Source organism: Myxine glutinosa, chromosome 13 (assembly GCF_964187855.1).
Source record: "Myxine glutinosa chromosome 13, kmMyxGlut1.1, whole genome shotgun sequence".
Taxonomy (NCBI): domain Eukaryota; kingdom Metazoa; phylum Chordata; class Myxini; order Myxiniformes; family Myxinidae; genus Myxine; species Myxine glutinosa.
In genome coordinates, this window is record NC_136273.1 from 87,914,042 (window position 1) to 87,936,382 (window position 22,341).

At 45.7% G+C, this 22,341-nt stretch overlaps 1 protein-coding gene across 1 annotated transcript in view; it reads right to left on the reverse strand.

Annotated features, from left to right (window-relative positions):
- The window catches only part of LOC137439100 (potassium voltage-gated channel subfamily KQT member 4), a 333,803-nt gene that overhangs the window by 261,144 nt on the left and 50,318 nt on the right, over positions 1 to 22,341 (reverse strand). The gene's annotated exons all lie outside the window — the stretch shown is intronic.

The following is a 22,341-nucleotide window of genomic DNA, read 5'->3' on the forward strand; positions in this document are numbered from 1 at the left end:
TGTTGGCTTTACTCACCCTCAATATGGTCAAACACTTTGAATATGTCTTTCAATCCTGACAAATATCACAAGAGAAACCTGGGAAAGTGATAAAGTGAAAATCCTGCTGCGATGGCAAAGTGATAGGCCTATAGACTCGGCTTCATCGCGGGAGATTCCAATGATCTTGAAGGCCTTGGTTTCCACGGAATCAAGCATAGCAAGATGTGAGGCAGGGTAGCCAGCCCAGAGGGGAGAGCAGCACTTCATCAATCTACGAAGGAAGACATCGTAGGTGGATAGGAGTTCAGGTGTGCCAAAGAATAACTTTATACGATGGAGGATGCCCATTGCCCAGTCTATGGCTGGCTTTGGCGGCCATCTTTGAAAAGTGGTTTGCCCAAGAAAGATCATGGCTGATAGTGTGAGACCCAGAAGTTTGAATGAGTGAACATCCTCGAGAGGATTGTGAAGAAAGTAGATTTCAAGGTTTGCCGGACAGTCCTTTCGTTGAGAGTGTGAGATTTGTCAGGATTGAAAGAGGTATTCGAAGTGTTTGACCAGTTTGAGTGTGGATAACGACAACAAACATGGCGAAGTGCAAGTGAGGGGGTTAATGAGGGGAGAAAAGATCATAGTTTTGGATTGGGGATGATCTCACATGGTGGTGGACAGCTGTCTTTTGTATACTGAATCAAGGCTCGTGGAAGAGCTAACATTTATTTCACAAACAAATCAACCAGACAACACAAAATATACAAAAAGGGGGCGCGGAAGACAAGATGGGGAGAGAAGGGGAAGCACACAACCACAACATTTGATAGCAGGGAGAAGTGTGGGAGGGAGAGGGCTTGGGGGGAGGAGGCATGGGAAGGGGGAGGGGGGGGGGGAGAGGTATAAAACACAAGGGGACCGAAATTAGCGGGGGTAGAAAAGATCAAGGTTTTGGATGGGGGAGGATAAGAGATGGTGGTGAACAGCTGTTTTAAAGACCTGGAGGGTGGAGTGGGATTGAAGAGAGTGAGGGAGTTTGTTCCAGAGGCGGGAGAAAAGAGGAATGAAGGAGTGAAGGTGAGCAGAGAGTCTTGATTTTGGCAGTTTAACCATAAGAGGGTTGCAGGCAGATCTTGTGCGACCTGTAGGAATATTTGGGGGACAGAGCCCAGAGAGAGCTGGGGGGGCAAGGCCAGAGAGGAGTCGGAAGAAGACGGAAAGACCACCAACGGAAAGACCATCAGATCACGGCGAGGTCACGTCTTTTCGAAGCTGTTCCATGCGCTCACGCTTTCGAAGCTAAGTGATATTTCTCAATTGTGTTTTTGTCGAGACTGTATCTATCTTTCGGTGTCTGTACCTATAGCGTATCTTTTTGGAAAATTTTCGGTGCTAATTTTTCGTACATGTATACACAATCGTCGGTTAATGCGTATCGAGTATTCTGCGGCCTAGTACTCGTAGGCTTGGCTACCGTACCGTCTCCGACCTTGTGGTTTTGTTTTTCTCTCAGCGATTCTTCGAATGCGCTGAAATTATTTTCGTTCTCTGTTTCGTCCCAGTCGTTCACCCCATACCTCCTTGTTTAATATCTCTACTCACAAAAAAACAAAAACCCCCAAAAATATTTCCTTCCCAGGTCTTATTCGTTTATTTGTTGTTCTTTTTGTTCGTTCGTTCTTCGTTCGCGATCACGCGATCACAAATGTATAATCTCTCCCCTGAACAACTATTTTCTCTCATATATTATAACACCCTTTTCTTCTTTTCCTACAAAAGGATGCTTTCGTCTTGCTCACCAAATCTATTCATTCCAAAAAATATATATAATACCATCTCTTACAGTTCCTCCTTTCTACATTCCCTAAACTATCCAGAACTCCACCCCTCCTCCAGTGTCCTCAAACGTATTTTTGACTCGAAGGTCTCAAACTCATTTCACAAAAAATGTTCGTTTCCCATGAATCGTACACTTTTCAAAATCCAATCTCACCCCTCCCCTCCAAATCCTCCCCATCACCCATCCCTTTCAAATCTCCCCCCTTGCCCCTTCCCTCCCCTCCCTCCTAAACTCCCCCCACACCCCTCCCCTCCGAGACTCTCCCTCGCTCCTCCCCTCCTAGACTCCCCTCTCACCCCTCCTCCTCAAAGCATCCTCCCTGCTTCTTTCCCCCTTCCAACTTTCACCTTCATCTCCGCCAACCTTCTGCCTCGCTCTTCCCCCTCCTCAAATAACACCTCACTGTGCCTCACCCAATCTCCATCAAACCTTTTGTCCGCCCCATTCTTCCCTTTCTCCAAGCTATTCTGAAATCTCTGACACACCTTCAACAGCTCTCCCTACCTCTTCCTCCTCTTCCACATCTTACCCTACCCCTCCCCCCCCTGTTCTGGACCCGATGCTCCCCCTTCCTCTTCATTAACGGTATGGACCTCAAACATCCGGGGCCTTCGCTCAAACTTGACTGACCTCTCCATACAGGTTGCTTCTGACAAACCAGATGTGATCTGCTTAACAGAAACTTTCCTCCTTCATGATGTCTCTGATGCCTTGGTATCTCTCCCAGGTTACTCCCTCCTCCGGTATGATAGACCTGAGCCTCGTCCTGGAGGTGGGGTTGCTATCTTTATAAAAAAACTCTCTTCCTCACTCGCCCTCCACTGCCCTCTCTCCACCTCACCCCCAGGAATACCTTTGGCTACGGCTTCCCCTTCGCTCCCACCTTTTGTTCATATGTGTGTTGTACCGTCCACACAAACAGCGATGACTCCATCTACATCTCACTGTCTGATAATATGGACCAACTTCTATCTACCCATCCCAACTCTCTCTTCCTCATATGTGGTGATTTCAATTGTCACCATGCCAGTTGGCTGGGTGTGGGTACCTCTCTCACCAGCCATGGCTCTTCAGCAAAGGACTTCTGCGACTCACTGGGACTGACACAATCTGTCAATTTCCCGACCCGGATCTCAGTCAACGGAGCATCTTCTCTTCTGGATTTGGTTATGACAAACTTCCCTGAAAATGTCTGCTGCTCTTCTTCTGCTCCAATCGGCTCATCTGATCATGTGCTTGTCAAAGTGGACATCTCTCTGACCATTCTCAGAGAGCCTCCTCAGCGTCGACGAGTCTGGCATTTCACTCAGGCCAACTGGCACGGTCTTCAAGCAGCCATCAATCATCTGGACTGGTCTCCCATCTCTACCGCCTCTGACATCAACTCATCCTGGGAATTCTTTCAAAGTAAATTGCTCTCTCTCATGCACAGATTTATCCCATCTCGTCTTCAGTTGTCATACCCTTCCTCCCGTCCATGGTACACGGAATCTTGTGGTGAGGCTGTTGCCCTGAAACAACTTGCTTTCGTCTCCTGGAAAGCAAATCCAATGGAAGGAAATCTCATTTCCTTTCACAAAGCCCGAAACAAGTGTGTGTCCACCCTCAGGAGAGCCAGGAAACAATATCTCACCGTTCTCAAGACCGAACTCTCTTAACTGTCTCCCTCTTCCAAATCCTGGTGGCGTCTGGTCAAATCTGTTTCTGGTGTTTGTTCCCCCTCCATCCCCTCCCTCACCTCAAAAGGCTTAACGGCTGACTCCGCACATGAAAAAGCTGAATGCCTCAACTCTGTGTTTGCCTCTAAATCTTGTGTCCCAAACCCATCCCTCTCTGTACCCACCGTACCCAGTCGTACCCAGCTGCTCCTGGACTCTGTGTCCTTTCCTCCTGACAAGGTGGAAAAGTTTCTGTCAACCCTCGACTCTGATTCTGCAACTGGTCCTGACGGCATCAGCCCACGGGTCCTAAAATCATGTTCTTCTGCTCTTTCACTCCCTCTTTTTGTTCTCTTCACCCTCTCTTTTGCTCAAGGTCATCGGCCATCTGCTTGGAAATCAACCAACATCACCGCTTTGCACAAAAAAGGTGCAAAAACAGATCCTAGCAACTACAGACCAATCAGCCTTCTCCCAATTATCAGCAAAGTCATGGAATCCATCATTGCTTCAGATATGAAATCTTTCCTCTTCTCCAATGGCTTGATCTCTGATCATCAATTTGGTTTCAGACCTGGTCACTCTACTCTGGACATGCTGCTTCTGCTTTCTCAACAATGGATGGAGGTCCTCAACGCCAAACAGGAAATTAGAGCCGTCTCCCTTGACATTTCACGTGCCTTCGATACGGTCTGGCACCCTGCTCTGCTCACCAAACTCTCCTCCTTTGGTATCCATGGAAATCTCCACGCATGGCTGGCGGACTTCCTCTCTGGTCGTAGTCAACGTGTGGCCCTGAATGGGTTTCTCTCATCTCCTCTTCCTGTTCAGGCTGGAGTTCCCCAAGGTAGTGTTCTGGGCCCTGTGCTTTTTCTGGTCTTCATCAATGATCTCTCTGACTCTCTTGAAAATCCTCTCTATCTCTTTGCTGACGACTCTACTCTCTGTCGCTCCATTCCTCATCCCTCAGATCGGCAGTCTGCAGCCTCCTCACTCTCTGCAGACCTGGACAAAATCACAGACTGGGCAAACAAATGGAACATGTCTTTCAATCCTGATAAATCTCACACTCTTACGATGTCTCTCCGAAAAGACCGACTGGAAAACCCTCCCATCCACTTTCTGAACAATCCTCTCCAAGAAGTTCTGTCACTCAAACTTTTGGGTCTCACTATTTGCCATGATCTTTCCTGGGAAAACCACATTTCAAATCTGGCCTCCAAAGCCAGTCGCCGACTGGGCATCCTCCATCATGCGAAGTCCTTCCTTGGCACACCTGAGCTCCTCACCACATACAAGGCTTTCATCCGCAGCTCTATGGAATACTGCTCTCCACTCTGGTCTGGTGCTCCTGCCTCACACCTAGCCCGTCTGCACGCTGTTGAAACCAAAGCGTTCAGAATCATTGGAATCTCCCGCGATGAAGCTAACTCCAAGGGCCTTTCACTCACTCACCGCAGGCAGGTTGGTGGTCTTTCCGTCTTCTACCGACTCCTCCCTGGCCTTGCCCCCCCAGCCCTCTCTGGGCTCTGTCCCCCAAATATTCCTACAGGTCGCACAAGATCTGCCTGCAACCCTCTTATGGTTAAACTGCCAAAATCAAGACTTTCTGCTCACCTTCACTCCTTCATTCCTCTTTTCTCCCGCCTCTGGAACAAAGTCCCTCACTCTCTTCAATCCCACTGCACCCTCCAGGTCTTTAAAACAGCTGTTCACCACCATCTCTTATCCTCCCCCATCCAAAACCTTGGATCTTTTCTACCCCCGCTAATTTCGGTCCCCTTGTGTTTTATACCTCTCCCCCCCGCCCTCCCCCTCCCACGCCTCCTGCCCCCAAGCCCTCTCCCTCCCACACTTCTCTCTGCTCTCAAATGTTGTGGTTGTATGCTTCCCCTTCTCTCCCCATCTTGTCTTCCGCTCCCTCTTTTTGTGTGTTTTGTTTGCCTGGTTGATTTGTTTGTGAAATAAATGTTAGCTCTTTCACGAGCCTCGATTCAGTATACAAAAAAACAAACAAACAAAAAAAAACCTGCCTGCGGTGATTGAATGAAAGGCCCTTGGAGTTATCTTCATCGCGGGAGATTCCAATGATTCTGAACGCTTTGGTTTCAACAGCGTGAAGACGAGCTAGCTGTGAGGCAGGAGCACCAGACCAGAGGGGAGAGCAGTATTCCATAGAGCTGCGGATGAAAGCCTTGTATGTGGTGAGGAGCTCAGGTGTGCCAAGGAAGGACTTCGCACGACGGAGGATGCCCAGTCGGCGACTGGCTTTGGAGGCCAGATTTGAAATGTGGTTTTCCCAGGAAAGATCATGGCAAATAGTGAGACCCAAAAGCTTGAGTGACAGAACTTCTTGGAGAGGATTATTCAGAAAGTGGATGGGAGGGTTGTCCAGTCGGTCTTTTCGGAGAGACATCGTAAGAGTGTGAGATTTATCAGGATTGAAAGACATGTTACATTTGTTTGCCCAGTCTGTGATTTTGTCCAGGTCTGCAGAGAGTGAGGAGGCTGCAGACTGCCAATCTGAGGGATGAGGAATGGAGCGACAGAGAGTAGAGTCGTCAGCAAAGAGATAGAGAGGATTTTCAAGAGAGTCAGAGAGATCATTGATGAAGACCAGAAAAAGCACAGGGCCCAGAACACTACCTTGGGGAACTCCAGCCTGAACAGGAAGAGGAGATGAGAGAAACCCATTCAGGGCCACACGTTGACTACGACCAGAGAGGAAGTCCGCCAGCCATGCGTGGAGATTTCCATGGATACCAAAGGAGGAGAGTTTGGTGAGCAGAGCAGGGTGCCAGACAGATCGAAGGCACGGGAAATGTCAAGGGAGACAGGTCTAATTTCCTGTTTGGCGTTGAAGACCTCCATCCATTGTTGAGAAAGCAGAAGCAGCATGTCCAGAGTAGAGTGACCAGGTCTGAAACCAAATTGATGATCAGAGATCAAGCCATTTGAGAAGAGGAAAGATTTCATATCTGAAGCAATGATGGATTCCATGACTTTGCTGATAATTGGGAGAAGGCTGATTGGTCTGTAGTTGCTAGGATCTGTTTTTGCACCTTTTTTGTGCAAAGCGGTGATGTTGGTTGATTTCCAAGCAGATGGCAGATGACCTTGAGCAAAAGAGAGGGTGAAGAGAACAGAAAGAGGGAGCAAAAGAGCGGAAGAACATGATTTTAGGACCCGTGGGCTGATGCCGTCAGGACCAGTTGCAGAATCAGAGTCGAGGGTTGCCAGAAACTTTTCCACCTTGTCAGGAGGAAAGGACACAGAGTCCAGGAGCAGCTGGGTACGACTGGGTACGGTGGGTACAGAGAGGGATGGGTTTGGGACACAAGATTTAGAGGCAAACTTGAAGACCTGGAGGTCTTGAAGACCTGGAGGGACGAATGGGATGGAACGGACTGGGGGAGTTGAAGTGGAGGTGAGCAGTGATCCTGGATTTAGGTAGTCTCACCAGAAGGGAGTTTATGGTGGACTGTGGGTACCCTGTAGAAACCTGGCAAGGGGACAAGGCATGGAAAGAGCAGAGGGTGCAAGACCAGAAAGGTGGCGGTTTAAGAACGAGAGACCACCGGTATGCGTTCTGTGTAATCCGTGTAATCGTAATCAATTATTTTGGTTTCGGTTGCTATTGCCCTTAATTATTTTTAACCACGGTTCCCAAGAGGAAAATTGTTGCTAGGGGTAAACGAAGTGCAGAAACTGATGTATTTGACTAGGAAAGTGGAGGCTTTGGATAAGCTTGGCCGAGGCAAGAGTGTGTTATTTTATTTGTTTGCAGGTTTAGGAGCTGCAGAATGATTTATAAATGAAACACAACGCCAAATTACAAAGGGAAATGAATTAAGAGATTACGTTAATAGGGGAGGAATGGTGGGGGCTTTGAGGCGTGCAGGATGACTTGCAATAGGGGTCCCCAACTCGTGCTTCGTGGGCAACCATGTTGCCCGCCAGACCCTCAGATGTTGCCCAGGGCCGCTCTAGAAATTACATTAGAACCTGATCTGAAGGGCTCATTGAAAACCGCAAGTACGCAATGTATTGTCGATTTTATTCTGATTTCAAGAAAAATTTGAGCATGGTAAAAATAGCAATATAAAAGTAAAATAATATGCCATAATCCCTTGTAAGCGATACCGTCCTCCCCGCCAGACAGCGATTTGAATGGCAAGCAATTTATGCAATCTGACAACTTTAAAGATGAGTGGGAAGACGTTTTTCTTCACAAACTCCAAAGGACAGTGTGTGTGTATGTGTATGTGTATGTGTATGTGTGTGTGTGTGTGTGTGTGTGTGTGTGTGTGTTTCCAATTTGTCGTGGACATGCAAGTGTGGCAAAGAGATGCAACACAGAACGACATTTTAGCACACACCACAAGATAGTTGCAAGTGAATACTCTCCAGAAAAGTAACTGGATGAAGTTAAAAGTTCGAGAATTTAAGTCAGGTCTGATCTCCAAACAATCTCTTGTTAAGAAACATGTCAGATAGTCGAAAGCAGCTACTGTTGCTTCATTTGAGATCGAGCACGTAATCGCAAAGAACAAGAAGGCCTTTGGAGACGGTCAGGTGACTAGAACGACACTCGGCAGAGCATATACCTCCGCCAGGCTGGATGGTTCACATTTTGCATCTTTCAATGGTGAATAACCACTTTTAAAAAAATTCAAGTATCTGCATCCGGGCAGTTATCTATATCTGTCCTCCGGTTTACCCCCCACACCAGATCCATAACAATAAGTATACGCACATATAAATGATGACAGCCTTTTTTCTCCAAGATCATCTTCAGTTGTGCATGTGCTGAGAGAACCCGTACTCACTGCATCAAAAGATTTCAGATAGTCTTGCTTTACTTGGGTTGATACGGTGTCGTGTCGGGCCCTGGTGTTGGGCTAGCCCTGGTGTTGGGCTAGCGGCTAGGGTGCCGGCTTAGGATCCAAGGATCCTGGGTTCGAATCCCGGTCGATCGCTGAATTAACGCCAGGGGGGTTGACTCAGCCTGTCATCCTTCCGAGGTCGGCTAATTGAGTACCAGTTCACTGGTAATTCCCTGTTTGTCGTTAAAGGCGGCAAAAAGGGTTGGCGTCAGGAAGGGCATCCGGCCGTAAAACATTGCTTCAAATAGGGGACCGAAAAACAACAACAACCACGGTTCCCGAAAAAGGCCAATCCCCGCTTTGCGGGGAAAAATGGCCTCTAAAGGTGGTTATTTATACGGTGTCGTGTCGAGTGTCGAGGTAAGAGGTGGTGGCTGGACCCGACGTGGGGCAGCTGTAAAATCCTGCTGTGAATCATCCGCTGTGGCTCAATGGAAGCTTTCACAAAATAACTTCCGAATGCCCATTTTAGGTTTTCGTAAGATAGGTACATCAGTCTCCTTCACTCTCATGTCATGTGCTGCAGCATAACTGTCAATCAAGTTTGAGAAAGGATGTAGCCAGACACGTCAGTATCCGCAAATACTGAATCTGAAAATGCAATGCCATCCACATCCGCTTTGTATTCAGACTTCTTCTTCTTCCGTATGATAAACATGACGAAGACAGCGAAGGAAAAACAACAAAACATTGACGATTTTAGGCGATCTTGACCTTTTGACCTCAATAGTCTTCAGTGACCCAAAATGCAAACCCTGCTCAAATTTCAAATTAAAATTAGCAATTTTATGCAATCTTGACTTTTGACCTTTTGATTAAAAAACAATCGGCCTCGAGCTTTTGATTGGTGAACCAATGCAGTGACCCAATAGCCAAATTCTTTAAATTTCAGATCAACCAGATGAAAATTGATGATATTATGCAAACTTGACCTTTGACCTTTTGATTAAAAAACAATCGGCCTCTAGCTTTTGATTGGTGAACCAATGCAGTGACTCAATAGGCAAATTCTTTAAATTTCAGATCAACCAGATGAAAATTAATGATATTATGCAAACTTGACATTTGACCTTTTGTTCTAAAAAAACAATCGGCCTCTAGCTTTTGATTGGTGAACCAATGCAGTGACCCAATATGCAAATTCTTTAAATTTCAGATCAACCAGATGAAAATTGATGATATTATGCAAACTTGACATTTGACCTTTTGTTCTAAAAAACAATCGGCCTCTAGCTTTTGATTGGTGAACCAATGCAGTGACCCAATAGGCAAATTCTTTAAATTTCAGATCAACCAGATGAAAATTAATGATATTATGCAAACTTGACATTTGACCTTTTGTTCTAAAAAAACAATCGGCCTCTAGCTTTTGATTGGTGAACCAATGCAGTGACTCAATAGGCAAATTCTTTAAATTTCAGATCAACCAGATGAAAATTAATGATATTATGCAAACTTGACATTTGACCTTTTGTTCTAAAAAAACAATCGGCCTCTAGCTTTTGATTGGTGAACCAATGCAGTGACCCAATATGCAAATTCTTTAAATTTCAGATCAACCAGATGAAAATTGATGATATTATGCAAACTTGACATTTGACCTTTTGTTCTAAAAAACAATCGGCCTCTAGCTTTTGATTGGTGAACCAATGCAGTGACCCAATAGGCAAATTCTTTAAATTTCAGATCAACCAGATGAAAATTGATGATTTTATGCAAACTTGACATTTGACCTTTTGTTCTAAACAACAATCGGCCTCTAGCTTTTGATTGGTGAACCAATGCAGTGACCCAATATGCAAATTCTTTAAATTTCAGATCAACCAGATGAAAATTGATGATATTATGCAAACTTGACATTTGACCTTTTGTTCTAAAAAACAATCGGCCTCTAGCTTTTGATTGGTGAACCAATGCAGTGACCCAATATGCAAATTCTTTAAATTTCAGATCAACCAGATGAAAATTGATGATATTATGCAAACTTGACATTTGACCTTTTGTTCTAAAAAACAATCGGCCTCTAGCTTTTGATTGGTGAACCAATGCAGTGACCCAATATGCAAATTCTTTAAATTTCAGATCAACCAGATGAAAATTGATGATTTTATGCAAACTTGACATTTGACCTTTTGTTCTAAACAACAATCGGCCTCTAGCTTTTGATTGGTGAACCAATGCAGTGACCCAATATGCAAATTCTTTAAATTTCAGATCAACCAGATGAAAATTGATGATATTATGCAAACTTGACATTTGACCTTTTGTTCTAAAAAACAATCGGCCTCTAGCTTTTGATTGGTGAACCAATGCAGTGACCCAATATGCAAATTCTTTAAATTTCAGATCAACCAGATGAAAATTGATGATTTTATGCAACCTTGACATTTGACCTTTTGTTCTAAAAAACAATCGGCCTCTAGCTTTTGATTGGTGAACCAATGCAGTGACCCAATATGCAAATTCTTTAAATTTCCGATCAACCAGATGAAAATTGATGATTTTATGCAAACTTGACATTTGACCTTTTGTTCTAAAAAAACAATCGGCCTCTAGCTTTTGATTGGTGAACCAATTCAGTGACCCAACAGGCAAATTCTTTAAATTTCAGATCAACCAGATGAAAATTGATGATTTTATGCAAACTTGACATTTGACCTTTTGTTCTAAACAACAATCGGCGTCTAGCTTTTGATTGGTGAACCAATGCAGTGACCCAATATGCAAATTCTTAAAATTTCAGATCAACCAGATGAAAATTGATATTATGCAAACTTGACATTTGACCTTTTGTTCTAAAAAACAATCGGCTTCTAGCTTTTGATTGGTGACAGATTTCAGTGACCCAATATGCAAATTTTTAAAATTTCAGGTCAATTGCATGAAAATTGACGATTTTATGTGACACTGACCTTTGACCTTTTGCCAAAATTAATGAATTCGTCTTCTCCATATTCTCATGGTAAAGCTATGTTGAAAATTTGATTACAAAAGCTCAAATGGTATAAAGGTTATGGCCTTGACAGACACACAAGATTGCGCAATTGCGAAACCCCGTCTCCCGCTGGGCAGATGGACGGGCACCTGTGCACCACTCTCCCACATGCACACACCAGCCTGAACCAGGCCAAACCAAGCATCAACTTCCTCCACTTTGTGCTTAAACAAACTCTATGGCTTAAGGTTAGGCCGATGTGGACCTCACGACTTGGCCAAAGACTTGCCATCAACAGCTCACAGAGGGTACTGAGGAACAAATAGTTTGGAATACCGTATGGAGAATTCCACTCCAAGGTACCAAATTGAATTTGCAAAAGTCAGTAAGATGAGATTTTAAAGAAGAACCCTGAAGCCCATCAAGAAGACCTAATGAACGGAGGAAGAAGAGTCAAACCAAATTAACACTGAATAATGAATCTGAAGACCAAATGAAAGGATAGAGAAGAAGCATGTACATCCCACTTTAATAAATCATAACTCTGGATACAATCAAAGTAAAACACTTTGGAGCTGAAATCTCTGAGCGAAGGAATAAATAGATTCCACTGCTCCTGCAAAACCTTGGCTTGGACATCTCCCACAATACAAGCAATCAGAGTATTGAGAATCAAACGACAAGTTCCTTTGAAAAAACATGATTATTTTTATTCCAAGCTAAGACTGACACGTGATCTCATTCCTTAATGGTGGGACTTGGACATGGACATGGACATGGACTTGGACATGGACATGGACATGGACAGTGCGTTTCAGTGCACCAGGAAAAGGCAGCACATTAGCAAAGCTATTTTCCAAAAAACCGATATATTTCACAAAAGCGTGGATGTTAATGAACCATTGGGGAAATGGGCAATTGAAGAGAAAACTAATTTAAATTAAAAAAAGTAACTAATCTTCACTTCTTCTTCATATCTCTTACAAGGAAGAGTACCTGTCCCAAGTGATGGAAAAAGCTTGCAAAAGTATCCCCTCCTCACTCTCCATCCCATTCTCCCCCATAACCTCCACTCTCTCTCCGCCACTACCCTCTCCCTCCCCTGTCTCCCCTAATCTCTCTCCCCCACCACCCTGTCTCCCCTAATCTCTCTCCCCCACCACCCTGTCCCTTCCCCACTCCCCTCTCTCCACCCCCATGTCCCTTCCCCACTCCCGTCTCTTTACCACTACCCTCTCCCTCCCCATGTCTCCCCGACTCTCTTTCCCCCACCCCCTGTCCCTTCCCCACTCCCCACCACTTACATCTCTCCACCCCCATGTCCCTTCCCCACTCACCTCTCTCTACCACTCCCCTGTCCCTTCCCCACTCCCCTCTCACCACCACTCCCCTGTCCCTTCCCCACTCCCCTCTCTCCACCACTCACCTCTCTCTACCACTACCCTCTCCCTCCCCTACTCTCTCTCTACCACTCCCCTGTCCCTTCCACACTCCCCTCTCTCCACCACTCACCTCTCTGCCCACCTCCCTGTACCTTTCCCACTCTCCTCTCTCCACCACTCACCTCTCTCCACCCCCATGTCCCTTCCCCACTCCACTCTTTCCACCACTCACCTCTCTCCCCACCTCCCTGTACCTTCCCCACTCCCCTCTCTCCACCACTCACCTCTCTCCACCCCCATGTCCCTTCCCCACTCCCCTCTTTCCACCACTCACCTCTCTCCCCACCTCCCTGTACCTTCCCCACTCCCCTCTCTCCACCACTCACCTCTCCCTAACCTCTCCGCTGCTCCCGTCTCCCCCACACACCCTCTCCTAACTCCCCTCACATGCTGCCCCTCTGCCACTCCCCTCTCCTCTCTACATGTCTGTGTCTATCCTTTTTAAACAGCTTTAATTACCTTTTCAGTTTTTACGGCGTAGCCCGTAGGACAAAGCCTTCGAGAACAGTGTTTGTCTGTCCGTATGTATGTGTGTATATATGTATGTATGTCCTCACAAACGTTCACCAATTAGAACCGAGGATCTGGTCACATGACAGAGCTGATTAGATGTGATTACGTCTGTGATGTCATTACGGCGCACCACGGACGACTCCACACACCGCCATTTTGATTTCTATGCCGTTCAGGCCGAACATAACGTCGAACCTGTCATATATCACAATCGCCATGCCCTACCTTTACATTTTTCATTCAGTTTGAAACACAAAGAAACCTCATTGAAAGGGCTCAGCCAGATTGTTAAAATGACCATCAAATATTGAAAGCATCAGCGTTACGGGTCTTCCAACGGCACAGTACGTATAGGCCTTAGGCTTAATGCCTCCGTGCCTCACCTTCAGGCCGCTTCGGACAAATTAGCCCAGGTTTCTTAATACAGTAGTATTGTTTTTGTAATTATAATCATAATGTTAATAATAATATAGTAAATATAATCGTAACACTGCAATCCCTTTGTCATGACTGCAATGTTACTAGATTGAAGCGGTGTATGGTTGGTTCATTGTTGACTTGAAACATACAGCATAAACCAGTGTCTCAAGGCAATCTCTTCACTTCCTGGTGACAGACACCTTAGAGACTTCCAACTTTGCCAACCAGACCGGAAGTCAACCAGTTCAATCTTGGTTTAATCAGACCACAGAATCTTGTTTCTCACAGTCTGAGAGTCCTTCAGGTGCTTTTTTGCAAACTCCAAGTGGGCTTTCATGTGCCTTTCACTGAGGAGAGGCTTCCGTCTGGCCACTCTGCCATAAAGCCCAGATCGGTGGAAGCTGTGAGTGAGATCCTTGGGACCATTGCCTGACCATCTACAAACCCCGTGTGAGTGAGTCTGAGAGTGTGACTGAGTGTGAACGGTGTTGCGGTTTTGAGAACCCACACAGGTAACATCATTAAAGGTTAAAGGTTGCACCCCATAGTTAGGCCACATGCAACACGTAGGTCACCTTAGAACGTTAGTTATTTCTTAGTATATGTGAGATAAGGCCATTTCCAATAGTTAACACCTGCGTTGTGTAAAACAAATAAGAGTAGGCCCCGTTCATTCTGCAGCCCTCCCTCCAATCGACTCCATTGCACACCATCCAGTCTGCACCCCATTGCCCCTCGCATTAGGATGCTCGCAGTTTGTTGCACCTTGCTTGCCAGTAGCGTTCGCTGCCCTTGGGCTTTCACTCGAACCAGCCCAAATGCCACGAGGTAAGGCCCGAAAAGGAGGCGGAGCACGAGGTCGGGGGTGTGGCCACGTCAAGCAGCCATCAAGGGCGGAGCCGGTAAGACCCCAACAACCAACCAGGGCTCGGGTGAGATGGCCTGATAGGGCGTGGTAAGGGTGTGACTAGAGGTTCGAGAGGGTTGGCTGAAGCGGCGCTATATAACCGCGAGCGCAAAGCCCTCTGAAGGACTGTCCCAAGGACTGAACGGCACTCGATATATGAGAATGACTTATGCGGTTTATCGGGACTTGGTTTGGAGCGCATTGCATTGTTGGTTACAAGGACTCACTGGGGAAAGCGCCATTGTGAACTATTGGGAGAGACGCGCTATCCTGATCGACTGCAAGATCTCGGTGGGAATTTGGCTGTGGGCTTACGGGGAGCGCATATCAAGCGCTGGTCCTTCCATTACATACGCGGCCGTGAGGCACAACGTAACGGTTAGCCAGCCTACCTTTCCCCAATGTAATTGTCCGATCCGTGCCACCAACATGCGAAGATCTTGCCTGCCGTCTACCATCGCCTCCACGGTACGAGTCGGGGACCGGAGCGAGCTGTGAACGAGATCCTTGGGACCATCGCCTGACCATCTACAAACCCCGTGTGAGTGAGTCTGAGAGTGTGACTGAGTGTGAACGGGTCCGTGTCCAGGGGATAAGTATAGACTGTAATAAGTATAGATAATTAAGACTGTATAAGGCTGCACTGTGTGTACTTCTCTTCCTTCCCGTGCAATTGTAAATAAACCAATCTGTTCTTCCTGTTTTCCTCTTAAATTCGACCGTCTTAGTGATTTATCCATTGGGTAAGCGTGGCACGATCAGGAACCGCTCCAATCGGGTTAGTTCCCTTTAACGGCCCGAATCGCGGCTCGCCTTTGCTCGGCGTGTCCACTGAAACCGTGGTTCAGGTGGGGTTATTTCCTTGCTTCACGGCCAGTGTTAGTACTTAGGTAATAAGAATTCGGCTTACAACCCTATTTAACACCGACCGGAAGGAACGTGATAGCCCCGGATCGCATCGGCTAGATAACAGACAAGGGGATTAATCCCCCCTTGGGAAGGGGAAGGCCGACGTTTGGAGATCCGCAACAATATGTATGTATGTCCCTCACAAACGTTCACCAATTAGCACCGAGGATCTGGTCACATGACAGAGCTGATTAGATGTGATTACGTCTGTGATGTCATTATGGCGCACCACGGCCGACTCCACACACCGCCATTTTGATTTCTATGCCGTTCAGGCCGAACATAACATTGAACCCGTCATATATCACAATCGCCATGCTCTACGGCACAGTACGTATAGGCCTTAGGCTTAATGCCTTCATGCCTCACCTTCAGGCCGCTTCGGACAAATTAGCCCAGGTTTCTTATTACAGTAGTATTGTTTTTGTAATTATAATCATAATGTTAATAATAATAAAGTAAATATAATCGTAACACTGCAATCCCTTTGTCATGACTGCAATGTTACTAGATTGAAGCGGTGTATGGTTGGTTCATTGTTGACTTGAAACATACAGCATAAACCAGTGTCTCAAGGCAATCTCTTCACTTCCTGGTGACAGACACCTTAGAGACTTCCAACTTTGCCAACCAGACCGGAAGCCAACCAGTTCAATCTTGGTTGAATCAGACCACAGAATCTTGTTTCTCACAGTCTGAGAGTCCTTCAGGTGCTTTTTTGCAAACTCCAAGTGGGCTTTCATGTGTCTTTCACTGAGGAGAGGCTTCCGTCTGGCCACTCTGCCATAAAGCCCAGATCGGTGGAGTGTAGAAGTGATGGTTGTCCTTCTGGAAGTTTCTCCCACCTCCACACAGGATCTCTGGAGCTCAGCCAGAGTGACCATCGGGTTCTTGTTCACCTCTATTACCAAGGCCCTTCTCCCCCGATTGCTCAGTTTGGCCGGGCGGCCAGCTCTAGTAAGAGTCCTGGTTGTTCCAAACTTCTTCCATTTAAGAATTATGGAGGCCACTGTGCTCTTGGGAACATTCAATGCAGCAGAGATTTTTTTGTAGGCTTCCCCAAATCTGTGCCTCAACATAATCCTGTCTCTGAGCTCTGCAGGCAGTTCCTTCGACCTCATGGCTTGGTTTTTGCTCTGATATGCATTGTCAGCTGTGAGACCTTATATAGACAGGTGTGTGCCTTTCCAAATCATGTCCAATCAATTGAATTTACCACAGGTGGACTCCAATCAAGGTGTAGAAACATCTCAAAGATGATCATGAGAAATGGGAGGCACCTGAGCTAAATTTCAAGTGTCATAGCAAAGGATCTGAATACTTACGTCAATGTGATATTTCAGTTTTTTCTTTTTAATAAATTTGCAAAACTTTCTAAAATCCTGTTTTCTCTTTGTCATTATGGGGTATTGAGTGTAGATTGATGAGGGAAAAAATGAATTTAAACGATTTCAGCATGAGGCTGCAACATAACAAAATGTGAAAAAAGTGAAGGGGTCTCAATACTTTCTGAGTGCACTGTATACAGTCACGTGAAAAAGTAAGTACACCCCATGTAAAGTTTTGACTTTTTCAACATGTTTCAACATACAGCTATTTGATCTTCATTTCAACAATATTCATAGATAAAGGTGATAATGTAGTGGTTACCTTATGCACATGTCGCGGTTACCTTATTCACTTATCCGCATGTGACGGTTACCATTACGATGGGTTTGGTATAACCCACGCACACGGGCGTTTGGTTGTGTCGTCGTGACGCACGCGCGGCTGTTGGAGCCACGCCCTCCGAAGAGGATGCTTGTATTATATAAGCCGTTACGACTTCCGTTCGCTAGCAGTTGCTGGAGATTTCTGTACAATAAACTACCTTTTGTACCAAACGAAATGGCCTCTTCTTATCGTCTTCAGCAACCGCTAAAATATAATATAACAAATATCATGAAACATTTACATTTTGTAGTCCATTGTATAATTTAAATAAACATAAATGCAAATTTCGCATGTGGAAAAAGTAAGTACACCCCTACATTTATCACTACTTCAAAGACCTAAAATTAGAATCAGCTGCACCAGCTCAGGTGCAAATGATTAGAACATAGTTAGAGAGGATCTCGGAGGAACCTGTCTTATTTAAACCTCAGACATTTAGTTTGGTTTGCTCTTTGTTGTTGAAGTGTGCGGCGTCACCATGCCTAGATCAAAAGAGCTCTCTGAGGCCTTCAGAAAGAAGGTTATAGATGCCGACGAGTCTGAGAAGGGATTTAAAAAGATCTCCAAACATTTTGAAATCAATCATTCGACTGTCCGGAAGATCATCTACAAGTGGAGAAGATTCCAAACAACTGCCAACTTGTTCAGGCCAGGCCGCCCCAGCAAGTTCAGCCCGAGAGCAGACCGCAAGATGCTGAAAGAAGTCTCTAAGAACCCCAGAATGTCATCACGGGACCTACAGGTAGCTCTTGCCACTGCTGATGTCAAAGTGCAAGAGTCTACCATTAGAAAGAGGCTGCACAAATTTGATCTACATGGGAGGTGTGCCAGGAGGAAACCTTTGCTGTCCAGAAAGAACATCAGGGCAAGACTAAAGTTTGCCAATGAACACCGAGGCAAAGACCAGCACTTCTGGAACAATGTACTCTGGACAGATGAGTCAAAGGTAGAGCTATTTGGCCACAGTACCAGAAGACATGTTTGGCGAAAACCAAAGACAGCATTTGACCACAAGAACCTGATACCAACTGTAAAGCATGGTGGTGGAAATATTATGGTTTGGGGCAGCTTTGCTGCATCTGGGCCTGGGCAGCTCACCATCATAGAATCCACTATGAATTCTTCATTGTACCAGACGGTGCTTGAGGATAATGTGAGGCCATCTGTCGGAAAGTTGAAGCTCAACCAAAGGTGGACCTTGCAACATGACAATGACCCTAAACCTAGCAGTAAATCCACCAAGGAATGGCTGAAAAGAAAGAAATGGAGGGTTCTGGAATGGCCAAGTCAAAGCCCGGATCTAAGTCCCATCGATATGTTGTGGGGGGATTTGAAACGAGCTGTGCATGCAAGAAACCCCTCAAACATCGCACAGCTGAAATAATTCTGCATGGAGGAGTGGGCAAAAATTTCTCCCAGTCGATGTCAGAGACTGGTAGACAGTTATAAGAAACGCATACTTGAGGTTGTTTCTGCCAAAGGGGGCAATACCACCTATTAGAGCCAAGGGTGTACTTACTTTTTCCACATGCGAAATTTGCATGAATGTTTATTTAAATTATACAATGGACTACAAAATGTAAATGTTTCATGATATTTGTTATATTATATCACCTTTATCTATGAATATTGTTGAAATGAAGATCAAATAGCTGTATGTTGAAATATGTTGAAAAATCAAAACTTTACATGGGGTGTACTTACTTTTTCACATGGCTGTATATATATATATATATATATATATATATATATATATATATATATATATATATATATATATATATATATATATATATATATATATATATGTTGAGGGAGACTGACACTTTCAGAACAACGATCATGCATAATCCTGCACTGAGTCATTATAGACTCACTCACATCACATCATTATAGACTATTCAGATCGTAATCATAGACTGCTCAAATTGTCATCATACCACTCAGATCGTCATAACACAACTCAGATCGCAATCACAGCACTCAGATCGCAATCACAGCACTCAGATCGCAATCACAGCACTCAGATCATAATCACACCACTCAGATCATAATCACACACTCAGATAATCTTCACACGACTCAGATCGTCATAAATGATTCAGATTATGATCACACCACTCATGCACTGATCATGATCACAGCAATTTAGTTGATTATGGAATTATGTATTTTTGAAAGTGTAGTATTACTTGAGACTATTGCAAGTATTATTTTGAGTGTGTTCTTAAATAGGTTTAGTTGTTATCATGCACCACTCGTTTACATTTCAATTTATTCCACAATGATCTGAGGCTCATGGAGGAGCTCGTACATATTTTCGTGTCCAACAGTCTGTAAACACAGACCACTGAACGATTGGACGGAACTGGCTGTTACTGCTTTGGACTGCATAGGATTAATGGTGGCTTCGCACGCACGGAAATTGCAAGAAGCACACGAGTTTCTTAGCTCTGATTTAACGGGGTTTATTCCCCACCACAATAACAGGAAAAAAATGATAACAACGGCGGGGAATGATGGCGGGTTGAGGGGAAAAGTGGAAACACGTAATTCACCAAAAAATAATTATTTACGAGACATAGAAAACTCTAAAGGTGACACACACACACACTCACACACACACACACACACACACACACACACACACACACACACACACACACACACACACCAGACTCAAGCAGTCAGGAAAGGGAACAAAAAACTGGGTGGTGCCTCATTTTCTGTGGTGGCGTCCACATAGATGGCATAAAAGTAGCCACCACCCAAACAATGAAGTAGGCACACGGGCAGGAGAGACTAAACAGGCCACTTCCCTTCAGGTGAGGCAAACTTCCCTCTCTGCTCCGAACCAACTCTGCCCTACCTCTCTCACTGGGGTGATTCATTCTCAACGGTCCGTCCCACATGCCACCAACCCTCCCCTCGCAATACAATCCAAAACCCTTCCCCTACGGAGGTGACAAAACTCCTCCCCTCTATCTCTGGACAACGCCCCTCTCAAACTCCTCCTTCTCTCTCTGGACAACGCCCCTCTCAAACTCCTCCTTCTCTCTCTGGACAACGCCCCTCTCAAACTCCCCCTTCTCCCTCTGGACAACGTCCCTCTCAAACTCCTCCTTCTCGCTCTGGACAACGCCCCTCTCAAACTCCTCCTTCTCTCTCTGGACAACGCCCCTCTCAAACTCCTCCTTCTCTCTCTGGACAACGCCCCTCTCAAACTCCTCCTTCTCTCTCTGGACAACGCCCCTCTCAAACTCCTCCTTCTCTCTCTGGACAACGCCCCTCTCAAACTCCTCCTTCTCTCTCTGGACAACGCCCCTCTCAAACTCCTCCTTCTCTCTCTGGACAACGCCCCTCTCAAACTCCTCCTTCTCTCTCTCTGGACAACGCTCCTCTCAAACTCCTCCTTCTCTCTCTGGACAACGCCCCTCTCAAACTCCTCCTTCTCTCTCTAGACAACGCCCCTCTCAAACTCCTCCTTCTCTCTCTCTGCAAGGCCTCACCGTCGTCACCCGGGGTGCACAGGTTTTACACACAAGTCCTTCACATTAAACCTCGGCTATTTATTGAACAATGCATCACCCTCCACATGATGCACATAACACAGGACAATTTTAAGCTAACATTTCCATACTTCATACATCAAAATGGCTAAACTACCCGAAACACAGAGCATACTAACATATTCAAGATGGCGTCCTTAAGGCGGGGAGAGAAGATGCAAAAACACAACAAACAGGCCGACCTTAACCATAATTTAACTTCACCAATTCAAACCCATCCACTTGATATCCATCCATTCATTGGATGTCACCTGCTATAGCTGTCAGCTGAGCCCAAATACCCAATTTTGAAACTGCCAAGCCAATTTCACGGGCTACCTGCCTTCCATAGCACATATCAAGTGGCACTGGACCGAGTGGAACATTCCCTCAGACACAACAACAACCATTACATTATCTGCAGGCCATGGCTTCATCTTTTAACACTGCAGGTGTGGCTTAAACTTGACAGTGGGGAGGCCGTGCACAAGCACGATTCACGATGGTGGGGGCACTTCAGGCTGTGGTGCCCACAGTTCAAAACTAGTCACGACTCGACGACTTCTCCCCCTCCCCTTCAACTTCCTGCTCCCTAGCAGCCAAACAGCCCCTTCGCTGTACGTCATGCCAGGTAGGGTCTCCACAACACAGGCACTCCTAGCCTCTCCACGGGTCGCCAAGGGTCTCCATACCCATTGGTCACCCAAACCAGACCCTCCTCCGCCGGGCCCCAAAATTCCAGACACCACTGGCTGCTAAGGATGAGTCACATCAGGAGAGGCCGCAGTCCCTGCTCCCCTCAAGAGCCTGATATATACCTGCAGACACACATATCACACATACCTGCTGCCATTCAATTTTCCACCACCTGCGATGCAGAGTACTGGGTACCTACCCTGCCATGGCCTGCATACACGCTAATCATCAATATACAACAAAACACAATCCTTTATTCACAACACACCACATTTTAAGTGAACCCTTTCCATCCGATCCACATGCTTGACTTTCATGGCCACTCTCGCCCATCACCCATACCAATTCCCCAACTCACCTGCATACCCCCAAAAGCAAAGCATGCCGAGTCATGATAATGGGGAAAGGGAAATTTAGTACAACAAATCCAATTAACACTGGGGAGCCCGTTCAATACCAGCAGCACCTGCTGCAGCCAATCTTCTCTTATATCCCATACCAATTAAACCCAGGGCTCTATTCCCAAACTGAAAACCCATTAATCACAGAAGAATGTCTGTGGAAAGTTATGTGGCCCTCAACTGGCATTTCCCAAACACTCCATAACATTCCACTTTTAATTTTTCCATCAATTGTTCAAATATGGCCTGGGTGTACATCAGGCCCGCCTCCTGGCAAGGCCGCTTAGAAGTCGGGGAGGTTCTTACCTTAGTCTCCTCCTTGCTAGGCCCCACTCCAAACTCACTTCCATCATCCTCGTTTCCTCTGTGCAACACAATTCAGCGCATATCTGCCATTTTGTGCCTTCGGATTTTCTCGCAGGTGCCAATATATTCAAAACATATATTGTTACGGATTCGTCACTTCCGTTGTGGTGGTTTTCATCCACTGTAAACATTTT